The following is a 12,866-nucleotide window of genomic DNA, read 5'->3' as shown; positions in this document are numbered from 1 at the left end:
GCTCTCCCACCTCAGAGGCTCAGGCCTGACACCTGGCTGGAGCACCAAGACCCTGTCAGCCACACAGCTCAGGAGAAAAGGGAGAAAAGAAAAGAAAGAAAGAAAAAAAGTTATTAAAATAAAAAATATATTATTAAAAATAAAAAAGTAATAAGAAAAAAGATAGAAAGAAAGAAGAGAGCAACCAAACCAAAAAACAAATCCACCAATGATAACAAGTGCTAAAAACTGTACTAGAAAACAACAACAACAACAACAAAAATGGACCAACAGAACCCTAGGACAAATGGTAAAAGCAAAGCTATACAGACAAAAATCACACAAAGAAGCGTACACATACACACTCACAAAAGGAGAAAAAGGAAAAATATATATATTAAAAAAAAAAAAGGAAGAGAGCAACCAAATCAATAAACAAATCTACCAATGATAATAAGCTCTAAATACTAAACTAAGATAAACATAAAACTAGAAACAAATTAGATGCAGAAAGCAAACCCCAAGTCTACAGTTGCTCCCAAAGTCCACTGCCTCAATTTTGGGATGATTCGTTGTCTCTTCAGGTATTCCACAGATGCAGGGTACATCAAGTTGATTATGGAGATTTAATCCACTGCTCCTGAGGCTGCTGGGAGAGATTTCCCTTTGTCTTCTTTGTTCACACAGCTCCTGGGGTTCAGCTTTGGATTTGGCCCCACCTCTGCATGTAGGTTGCCTGAGGGTGTCTTTTGGGAAGACTGAGGTCTTCTGCCAGCGTTCAGTAGGTGTTCTGTAGGAGCTATTCCTCATGTAGTTGTATTTTTGATGTATTTGTGGGGAGGAAGGTGATCTCCATGTCTTACTCCTCCGCCATCTTGAAGCTCAAAAACCCTCATCATTAATGTTGACTTCTAGGCTCACCTAGGATGGCATATTCACTCTCCTCAAAGGAAATCTTTGATTTCTGTGTGGGTGTATAGGTCAGAGGGAGTCTTTTTTTTTTTTTTTTTTGAAAAAAGCAAATATCGTATATTAATGCATATTTGTGGAATCTAGAAAAATGGTACAGATGAACCTATTTGCAGGGCAGGAATAGAGACACAGACATAGAGAACGGACAGTGTGCACGGGGCAGGGGAAGGGAGGGTGGGACAAATTGGGAGACTAGGATTGACATATATACACTACCATGCATAAAATAGCTAGCAGGAATATGCTATAAAGCACAGGAAGCTCAGCTCAGTGCTCTGTGATGACCTAGATGGGTAGGATGGGGGTGGGTTGGGAGGGAGGTCCAAGAGCGAGGAGACATAGGTATACATATAGCTGATTCACTTCATTGTATGGCAGAAACATACAATGTATCTTTATTTGACATCTTTTCCAATATGCATAATCTCCTGTTTGCAGGTCATGGGGTATCTGATCTATTTCAGCAGTATGATCTGAAAGCTATCAGAGACCTGTACTTGTCAAAAAGTCCTTTCTATGAATCTTCTTGAAGATGAAGCATTTTTGCAAAGGTATCAGAGTAAAGCAACTGTCCCAACATCTGAGGAGTACCGAGAAGTCAGTGGGGCTCAAACGGCCCATGCTGGTACCAAACACCAGTTCAGGGTAGAATCCAGGTGTCCTCTGGTGGGTATCTCCGATATCCTGCCAACTATGTTATGCAAATGTTGATGAAAAAATAAGCAATCTGTTTTGTTTTAGTTCCTTCTTTATATGTTCAGTTGAGGAATATCTTTTCTGCTAGTCTTCAGGTCGTTCTCATCAATAGTTCTTCAAAATTAAAAATATACACATCTAATTTCTGAGTTTCAAGATATATAAAGCAAAGTTCTGGTCCAAGATGGCAACATAGGAGGTTCCTGAATTCACCTCTTTCAGTGGACACACTGAATCTACAGCTACACTTCCCTCGAAAGCTCAGCCTCTCTGTATACCGGTGCCAAATTAAATCCCAGAGACAGAGTTTTGGGTGAAGTAGAAAAGGATGGCTTTATTGCTTTGCCAGGCAAAGGGAGACACACCGGGCTTCTGCCTCGAAAAACTATGTGTCTCCCAGAGGGAGTCTTTTACATCTAAGGAATCTAAGTTTTTATGGACCAAGTACAGGCTGATTTCTTAAGCTCTTTATTATTCTTTGGGAATTATCTTTCTCTGAGGCAGACCCTTTCAGGTGATAGTTGTGTCCTTGAGTTTGGCATTGACAATTGTTTCTAAAATCCTAGTTCTAAGATACTCCTTAGTAATCCATTAGACACACAAGGAGAAACATCACTCTTTCAGGTCACTGGTACTACATTTATTGAATTTCTGTTTTAAGGTATTAAATGCTTAGTCAACCTTTATTGAGCACACATTGTGTATCCAGCACTATATTAGATACTGTAGGCAGGCAGAAAAGATATCATAGATGAGGTTCATTCTCTGGTCTAATTTCAACAGGAAATGTAAAAGACAAAAGAGCTCTTGAAATGAAACATTAAAATGTAAAAATTAATGTAGCACATTTTGTGTATGTACCACATTCTATCATTCATTTAACAAATATTTATTGTACACATATGATGTATAAGACCCTAGACTAGTGCTATGATGTTGTAATTGCTCATAATCTAGGAATAATTGTGACAAATAGACAAGTAATTGTAATACTTGAAATGTATCAAGTAATTGGAACAGATCTGAGATTGATATAACTAAGAAAAGCATTAGAATAGGTGATATTTGTGCTGTGCCTTAAAATGTAAGGGAGCTACAATGGGAGAACATATACAGAGGGAGTCTGTCTACACAGAAGGAAAGCTCATAACAAAAGACAAAATATAGCCTATCTGTATTAGTTATCTAATGCTGTGTAACAAATTTCCCCCAAACTTACTTGCTTATATGTCTCATGGTATTTATGGGTGAGGAATTTGGGACTGGCTTGGCTGGCTGGTTCTGGTTTGGGGTCTCTCATGAGGTTGTACTCACATCCTGGCCAGGGTTGCACTCACCTGCAGGTTTTACTAGGGCTAAAGTATATTTGCTTGCAATGTGGTCAAATCATGTGACTGGTAGGTTGATGCTAGCTATGGCCAGGGTTCTTAATTCCTCTTCGAGTAGTCTTTCCATGGGCCACTTTATATGTGGCTGTCTAGTGAGCAATCCAAGAGACCAAGGTGGAAGCAGTAATACATTTTATAACCTCAGAAGTCAATTCTGATATATTGTATTGGTCACACAGACTGGCACTGATTTAATGTGGGAAGGGGCCTTATAAGAGGATAAAGATCAGGAGGTGAGGACACTGGAAGTCATCTTGGAGATTGATACAACACTACCCAAAATGAGGATGATTTTAAATATATAACAATTTGAAAAATCAGGTTTTACACAGATATGTGATTCAAAACATAATTTAAAAAATAATATACAATATAGTTGGGTTTGGACACATTTGCAGATGTCTATCAAGGATTTCTATGTCTACCTTCCCAACTGAAATGTGGATACCTTTAAGGTAAAAATGGTGTCTTTTTTCTCTGTTGTCTTCCTCAGTGCCTAGAACACTGCTTGGTAAATTATAACCATTTCATACATGTTCTTGAAGAAGTGAATTAATAAATATGTGAATGAATATGATCCAAGAGATAAATTTAAAATATCCAAACCACAGGGTGAAGTCTTGGTTCAGGAGAATGTGAGAAGCTACATAAATGAGCCAGGGTCTGCATGGAATCTAGAAAAGAAGATAAGGCAGATAATTAGAATTGTAGGTGTCATCCAGAACTAGCCAAGGCTCGCTCTGGCATACATTATTATTCCAAAAGTCCCTCAAAAAGCCTACTTTGTGATGTAGATGAGGGAGTGGTTGGATCAAATAGTCTTCAGAAAAACCAGAGTGTTTAGATTATCAAGACAGATCTCTGAATTCCATCTCTGAATTAGCCCTCAAATAAGCCTTGCCTCTAAATGTTTTCACAGGGGACACTGAACCAAGGTGTTTACTGAACAGATTGCTACTCTTCACCTTAGAATGTCTTTGGTGGAAATGCCAAAGAATTTGGAGTCAGTTATTTATCATATTATTTGTTCTTCACAGTCACGATAGGCCGTGGCCAGGCCAGTTGCACTGAAGTCCCAAGTAACCCTATGGCTTAACAGGGAGCAAAGGAGTGCATAGGTGATAATGCAGTTGCAATGCATCCAGAAACCCTGACCCTGGAGCCTGGACATGAGGCCTGGGTGATGTAGGCTGCTAGGCCCTGCAGCTGCCACGCAACCCATCCCCTTTTATTGAAAGTATGAAGGCAGTGAGCTCACCTATGGGAAATTCTGACCTGGAGGATTCCTCACTCTGCACGGCTCTCAGGACTCCAGATTTTGGGAACACGTCCTAAAGAACAAAGGAGCGCTGGGAGCCAAATCTACTCACACCATTGTGCATCTTTCATCTTGCCCAGCCTGTTTGCTTGTTCCTAAAACAAGGGGAAAACAGCCTTAATGGGGCTGAGTCAGCATTCGCCCAGCCCTCAAACCTGGACCAGCTGTTGTGGTCTGCCCTCACTCCACCCCTGAGCACAGGACTAACTAAATTAAACCCATTTATGAACAAACAGAACTGTAAAGGTATCGGAAACACAGAAGGCTACATATCACGCTTTTGTTTCCTCTTAGTTTATCCGAAGGAAGTGTTTATCGTTCTAAATAACTCCATTAAAATACGAGAGGTGAAATACTTTCCTTCTACACAAGAGCTGCTATTGGGAAGCTGGCAGGATGGCATTTGACAGGTGAAACCCCACTTCCCACTCATATGCTTCCTTCCTGAGGTGTGCTAAGGAACTACATCCTCTCAGAGATGCAGCATAACTGAGCAGAGGCAAGGCAGAGAGACCACAAATACAGCCGTTATGCTGGGGAGGAACGGGTCTAGGTTAGAGTAAATGCGTACAATAGCTAAAACTAAAGCTGTGTTTTCTTCTATTGCTAACAAGATCACTGAAAACTTTTCAAATGAAAGGGCTGAAATTTGGTTTTGACAGTATTATTATCACTTTTTGAAAGAAGCGTGTCCAAAGACAGTGCTAAGCGAGTACATGCTCAGACTCGGGGACCAGGTCAGAAACGGCTGCCTCTGAGACTGAAATGAACAGAATCAGCATCTATTCATATACGCCCTCGCCCCACACCCATGCACTTTTGCTCAACTCTTCCCTGCAGCCCACTCTGCGCTGGAAATAGATCAATAGACTGCTCTGTCAGACTTATGCAAGGCTCACAGGCTCTCAGACCACTCTCAGACTGGTGGGCAGAGTGGGAGTTTACCCAAGGGGTTAAGAGTTGAGGTTTCACAGGGTTTCTCTGTACAGAAGAAAATCTATGAAGTTGAGATGTTAAAAAACAAAGCAGATCTGGGACTGTAACAGTCTCTGGGTTTTCCATTTCCTGAGTCCCCTGTCAGGTGTGTTCCCTTACTGCCTCCCCTCAACAAACTTTGTCCCACAGGTGGGACCCATTTTGTCCTATACAGAATGTTGGGAAGGAACCCCATTTAAATAATGCTGACTCAGCACCACGTCAGTGATGCTATTGGTCCTTATCTGAGTTCAGTGACCCAGCCTTTCAGTGACTGAGTTCCCGCCACGGAGTCTCAGCATCTCAGTCCTAGGTGTGAGTCTCTGTCCTGGGTCTCCCAGAGTTTCCTGCCCAGCCACTGACAAGTTGGTCTCTTCCATGACTTGCCTGAACTGCCTTAGCCTCTTGAACTTGGGCATTGCTTATCCTGTTTCTCAACTCTGTTGCTTATCAGCATTGCCCAGGAAGGGTTTTTTTTTTGTTCTTTTTGTATTTTTCCCCCTGTTTTATTGAGAAATAATTGACATATATCACTGTATAAATTTAAGGTGTACAGCATGATGGCTTGATTTACATATATTGTGAAATGATTTACCACAATAGGTGTAATTAACATCCTTTTTTTTTTTATGATGGCAATGTATATAACGTAAGATTTACCATTTTAGCCACTTTTAAGTGTACTATTCAGGGACATCAAATACGTTGTTGTGCAACCATCACCAGCACTTATCTCCAGAGTTTTTTCATCTTCCCGAACTGAAATTCTGTGCCCATTAAACACTAACTCTTCTTTTTCTCCTCTCCCCAGCCCCTGCAAACCACCATTTTACTTTCTGTCTCTATGAATTTGACTATTGTAGGTACCGCATATAAGTGGAATCATACAATATTTGTCCTTTTGTGTCTGGTGTTTTTTCACTTAGCATAATGTCTTCAAGGTCCATCCGTGTTGTAGCACATGTCAGAATTTCCTTTTTTAAGGCTGAGTAATATTCCATTCTATGTATCTACCACATTTTGTTTATCCACTGATGGACATTTGTATTGTTTCCCCTTTTTGGCTATTGTGAGTAATGCTGCTATGAACATAGGTGTACAGATATCTGTTTGAGTTCCAGCTTTCAATTCTTTTGTGTATGCAACTAGAAGTGGAATCACTGGATCATGTGGTAATTCTGTGTTGTAGTTTTAAGAAGTGCCATACTGTTTTGCACAGCAGCTGCGTCATTTTACAGTCCCACGAGCAATGCACAAGGTTTCCAGTTTCTCCACATCCTTGCCAACACCTATTATTTTCTGGGGTTTTTTTTGACAATAGTTATGCTAGTGGGTGTAAAATGGTGCCCAGGGAGTTTAAAAAATTACCATTGCCCATGGCTCAATCCCAGAGATTCTGATTTAATTGAGGTGAGGCCTTGTAGACAATATTTTTTAGAACTTCTCCAGGTGATATTAACATGCAGCCGGGGTCGATAACCTCTAATACGTTCTTGGCTTATGCTACCTGACTTCTGTCTCATATCCTCAGGCTGCCTTCCTGATCTCACACGAAGAGGCAAAAGCCTAGAGGGACTTGCCAAGTACACACAGCAGTAATTAACAAAGGTCTGTCCAACTCCAAACACTGTGTTCTGTCCACTGTTCCCCAACTGTGCCCTAAAGAGTGATTTTCACAGGATTCTCAATGCAATCTGCCGGAACAGATCACACTGACTCATTGGATCTGGATTGTGGGGTATATTAGTTTTCTAGGGCTGCCATATTCCTATGGTAATAACAAATTACCATAAACTGGATGGCTTAAAACAGTAGAAATTTAGTCTCTCACATTTCTAGAGGACAGAAGTCTACAGTCAAGGCATTTGCAGGGTTGGCTCCTCCTGGATGCCCTGAGAATCCCTTCCGTGCCCCTCTCTTAGCTCCTGGTGGCAGCTGGCAACCCTTGGCCTTCTTTGGCTTGTAGATGCATCACTCCAGTCTCTGCCTCCATCTTCACATGACCCTTCCCTCTGTGTCTTTGTGTCTTCTCTCCTTCTGTCTCCTATAAGGACACTGGTCATTTGATTTAGGACCTACCCTGAATCCAGGATGATTTCATCTTGAGAATCTTAACTTTATTATATCTGCAAAGACCCCTTTTTCAAATAAGGTCACATTCACAGGTACCTAGGGTTAGGAGTTGGACATATTTGGCAGGGGGTGGGGAGGCAGGCGGGGGCACATACATCCCATTACAGGGAGTTTTCTGTTGGTCTTCCAAATTGTAATCAGTTCCACTGTGAGTTAAGAGTTCAGCATATACCAAAACTCAATTTGTTAGGATCAAGGCTAGAACTGGACTTGCACTGGAATCAAATTACCAAAGTGGCCACATAAATCCTTGCCTCAGGCCAAAGAGATTGTCTGACTTTTTAGTCCATCTGTAATGGACTCTGGAACAAAGTCTAGTCCCTAAGATGGATTTGAGGCTGACTTGGAGCTAATGAAGTAGTGCCAAGGCCCTCCAAGATGCCACAGAGATGCCCAGAGTAGAACATATGCATGTTTTCTCTCCCATGATAAAAGGATCTTCCAGAACACAGGGCATTGAGGCTGCTCTAGGATGGAAGTGTCTGGGGCAAAAACTCCAATCATTGGAAGTAGTAACTCTACTGATAGTGCCTACTGCATCCCGAGTAGAGCTCCAAACTGACCATGCTTCCATGATGTCCTCTCTCCCTGTCTCCTTGCTTAAAATTGGCTCATCTAATCTTTGGTCCACACTGCCGCATGGTGATTCCAAGTCTTCTTGGAAAGAAAACAACAACAAAATAAGCCTCCTTCTCATGGAAGAGGTCGTGGCTGCCTATGGGAAGATGAGAGGGCTCCTTACCAGGCTGTCTCACTCTTCAGCTAATTTATTGTCCTGTTTGGATCAAAAAGGTCCATCCCTACTGGTCAATCCCTCCAGACCCTGTATAATCTTTGGGCAGTTTGGGAAGAAGAAAGTTGCTTTTTGTCTCATAAATACCTCCACTACGTGCCAGAATCAGGGCAGCCCCACTTTTCCAACTGCGCAGGCATCTGGGATATTGAGTGTAAAATCCTGAGCTGAATTATTTTCAGTTTTGTCACATTTGATAAGGTGTCTAAAGTGAAAGCATTATGTTTCTCGGCTTTGCAGAGAATTCCACTCATGGTTCTCACTCTCATTTTCTTTTAATATTTGGAATGATTTTATTATAAGCTATGACTTCTTTATGAGTGAATACCTCTGAGAAACCGAATGCAGTCTCCCAGTGGACGCAGCCATTTGTAAAACCGTCAGAGATTCTATAAGCAGAGGTTTTAAGAAGTGAGAGAGGTGATTCATCAACTCTTCATGCATATTCTCCTGACTGCCAAGGAAATTAAATTTGTTTTCACCTCCTGAAACCTCAGCACATTTTTATTATATAAATCTGTGTTTAATGCTAACGTGCAATTAATTTACCCATGATGGTGAAAACCTCGTCCTTTTTCTTCATTAGCAGTTTTGCCTTAACATATCCATTGATGATCTAATTTGTGGGTCTGTGTCCTAAAGGTTTTTTTTATATGGAGTTACCAAACTGGTCATTTTTATATTTTAATTTCTCCTGTTAGGATGCTTAGTTAATTGTATAGAAACAGTACAAGTTCAGGGGCAGAATCATATTAATCTTTGCCTCACTGGAGTGCTTAGAGAAGTGCCTGATTCATAGTAAGTATCCCGTAAATGTTTATTGAAATGCACATATGCAAAGTGGGTTTGTGCCTTATATAAAACACAGAAGTTTAATCTCTCCCAACATTTTATTTTATCCATTTTTAATAGTTCTATATGTGTTTTATTATAAGCCTTTTCAAATCTTAGTAGGGTATTTTTGTTATACATACACAAAACAACACAAATATAAAAGTTGCGGAGTACAAATGACCAATGAATACATGTAAAGATGTTCTATCTCATTGATAATTAAATAAATACAAATTAAAACTGCAAGATAATTTTGTCTGGCATGCACGTAAAAGTCTGATAACATTTTGAGCATTATGAGCTGATGAGAGCAATGCCATACATTGTTGATGAGAATTGAAATAGGTACATGAATTCAGGAATGAAAATGTTCATTTCACTTTAGAAAGTCATCTCAATATTGGGAATCTACCCTACAAAAATAATTGCACAAGTCTGTAAATACACATGTACAAAGGACTTTGTATTAATGAATAATTTTAACCAATCTCAATGCTATCTGTAGAAGCACGAATAAGGAAACTGTGGTTCAGACAATGGAATATAATTCAACCTTTAAAGAACAAGGTAGATCTACATAGCCCAGAAAGAATGGTCAGGGTATACTTCTATGTGAGAAAATTAATTATGAAGCAATATGTGTATAGAACAATCCTGTTTTTTATTAGAAAAAAGAGGGTGTTCATGTATATGAATAAGTGTGTGTGTGTGTGTGTGTGTGTAAGTGTATAGGTATAAAGGTGAAAAGCAGTGGAAGATTGGGATAGTACAGCTCCTTTCAATTTTTATTTTGTTAGAGTACTCTATTTACACTTTTCAATTTCAATGTTAGAGAAATAGAAATAATTCAGAGCACATGGCTAATCTGATATAGTGATTATTAGAAGATCATATGTTTTCTTATACTTTTTCTCTTTCTTTTCTTTTTTTGGCTTTGTCAGGTCTTAGTTGCAGCCCACGGGCTCTTTGTTGCGGCGCACGGGCTTCTCTCTAGTTGTGGCTTGCGGGTTTTTTTCTCTCTCTAGTTGTGGCGCACGGGCTCCAGGGTGTGTGGGCTCTGTAGTTCGTGGCACGCAGGCTCTCTAGTTGTGTCATGCAGGCTCAGTTGCCCTGTGACATGTGGGATCTTAGTTCCCTGACAAGGGATCGTACCCCGGTCCCCTGCGTTGGAAGGCGGATTCTTTACCAGTGTACCACCTGGGAAGTCCGTGTTTTCGTATACTTTTAATGTAAGTTTCTAGTCACTTACTCTTTAAATCATCTTTAGAATCATTGAGATCTGGAAGGCTGGAAGTTATACAGTCATTAAGAAAGAGGGAAAAATGAGTATTTTAGGGAGGAAAGGACTTCTTGGGAAGTAGCTAGCCCTGAGAAGATAGGAGAGAAGAGCATTCTAGGCAGAAGGAAAAATGTAAGAGTCCTGAAATTGTTGTAGTTGGATGATATGGACTGAATTGTGCCCCCTCCCTCCCCCAAATTCATATTTGAAGCCCTAACCCTCAATGTGACTGAATTTGAAGCCAAGGCCTAGAAGGAGGTAATTACGGTTAAGTGAAGTCATAAGGGTGAGGCCCTGATAGGCTGGGGTTAGTGTCCTTATTAATGCTTTCCCTCTCTTTCCCAGCTATGTGAGAAGGTGGTTTTCTGTAAGCCAGGAAGAGAACTCTCACTAGAAACCAAAGTGGCCAGCACCTTGATCTTGGACTTCCCAGCCTCCAGGACTATGAAGAAATAAATTTCTGTCATTTAGTCCACTTAGTATATGGTATTTTGTTATGGCAGCCCAAGCTAAGACATCATGTTTAGGATAAGTTTAAATTGGAGCTTACAGGACTTCCTGACAAGTTGAATGCACAGAGTAGGGAAAAAAAATCAAAGATAATTTTGGGTCTCTTTGCCTGAGGGAGAATTTGTTAGGGGGAATGGTGATGCAATAGTTAAGATGAGAATTTGGAGTAGGGCCAGGCGATTATGTGAGGGGGAGGAAGCAGGACCAGGAGTTTCATTGTACACTTACTAATTTTAAGATCTCTGCCTGTTAGACATTGCGATGGAGTTGGACATACAAGTTGGGGCTCAGGGATGGGAACACCAAGTTGGGCATACAAGTTGGGGCTCAGGGATGGGAACACCAAGTTGGGCATCACCAGCATTTAGACTGGGTTTAAAGCTGTGGAACTGAGTGAGATGACCTAGCAAAATGTGTTAATAGGGAGCCTGGAGGCATTGCAACAGTTTGAGGGGATTTGGAGACAGAGAAACCAGTGAAATTAGTCTTCTATTTTCATGTGAGACAGGGAGAGCACCAGAAACCAAGGGTGGTCGCATTACTGTCAAGGAGGTCAAGTGAGATGAGAACAGAGGTTGAAGGTTCGATTGGCAGATGGAGGCCATAGGGCATCTGGATGATAGGAGTTTCAGTGGAGTAGTGGGAAGCAAAGAGCTAAAAGGCTGAAAGAAGAGCATAGGAGGTAAAGAAGTAGAAATGAGTCTTATGTGGAATTTTGCTCCAGTGGGGAGCAGAGGAATGAGAATGTACCTAAAAAGAGATGCAGGTTCAAGAGACAATTTTTAAAAATATTTTTATGATGGAAAATTTTAAACATATAAAAAGGTAAACCCAATAGTGCAATAGACCTCCTATACCTATCAACAGCTTTAAGAATTAACAATCTTGTTAATCTGTACTGCTGTGTATTTACCTACCCCTGTATTATTTGTGAGCAAATCCTAGATATCATTATTTCATCTATAATATTTGAGAGTGTATCTCTAAAAGATGAGGACTTTGCAAAGAAATGCAATCAGAATAGCTTTATGATACCTAAAAACAACTGATCATTATCCCTTAATATCAGATATCAAATATCCAGTGTTCCAAGTTCTAATTATGTCATGAATGTCATATTTTTGTATGATTTGTTTGAATTAGTTTCCAAACAAGATTCACACTTTACAGTTTCTTTTGGTTCAGCATTGTTATGTTTTTTATATTTCTTTTAGTCTAAAGATTCTCTCTCCATCTTTTATCCCTCTTGCAATTTATTTTCAAAGAAACCAGGTTGTTTGTCTTGTAGAGTTTCCTACAGTTTGATTGGACTTCTGTGGTTTTGTTTAACATATTCTTCTTTTGTATTTTACAAAAATTGATAGTTAGATCCAAAAGCTTTATCAGATTAGGGTTTAAATTTTTTGGCAAGATTACTTCATAGTATGCTTATCCATCAAGAAGAATATAATGCCTGGTTGTCTCTTTTTGTGATATTAGCAGCCATTGATGCTCTGTGCCTAGATTTGTTAATTCATTAGGGATTGCAAAATGGTGACATTCTAATTCTATCCTTGCTTCTGTATTTATTAGCTGGAATACTTCCCTCATCCCTTATTTGGTTACCTACTGTTACAGTTTGTATAGGAAAGAGAATAAATGTTTGATTCTTTCTCTTTAACAGTTTTAAATATAATAAGTTGTTTAGTATCCTCTAACAATGAATAATTTTTAAAATAATATGAACTCATGGATTTAAATATATTTAATGTGTTTTAATACATTGCAGTTATTATCCTTATTGATGCTCAAATTGTTCCCATTTGTACCCAAGGGGAGGTTCTTCAGTTGACCCCAGAATTCTTTTGCCATGCCCTGGTAGTTTTGTTTTTTTTAATAGTTTCCTTGCTATCTGGTATAACATGGTATTGTAGGCTCATCTTGTACAATTTCTATCTTATGTTGGAATCAGCCATTTCTCCAAGGAGAAGAAATTTTATTTTAAATGTG

Source organism: Balaenoptera physalus (assembly GCF_965194825.1).
Source record: "Balaenoptera physalus genome assembly, chromosome: 6".
Classification (NCBI taxonomy): domain Eukaryota; kingdom Metazoa; phylum Chordata; class Mammalia; order Artiodactyla; family Balaenopteridae; genus Balaenoptera; species Balaenoptera physalus.
The sequence above is the reverse complement of the archived record's forward strand: the minus strand, read 5'-3'. Positions refer to the sequence as shown.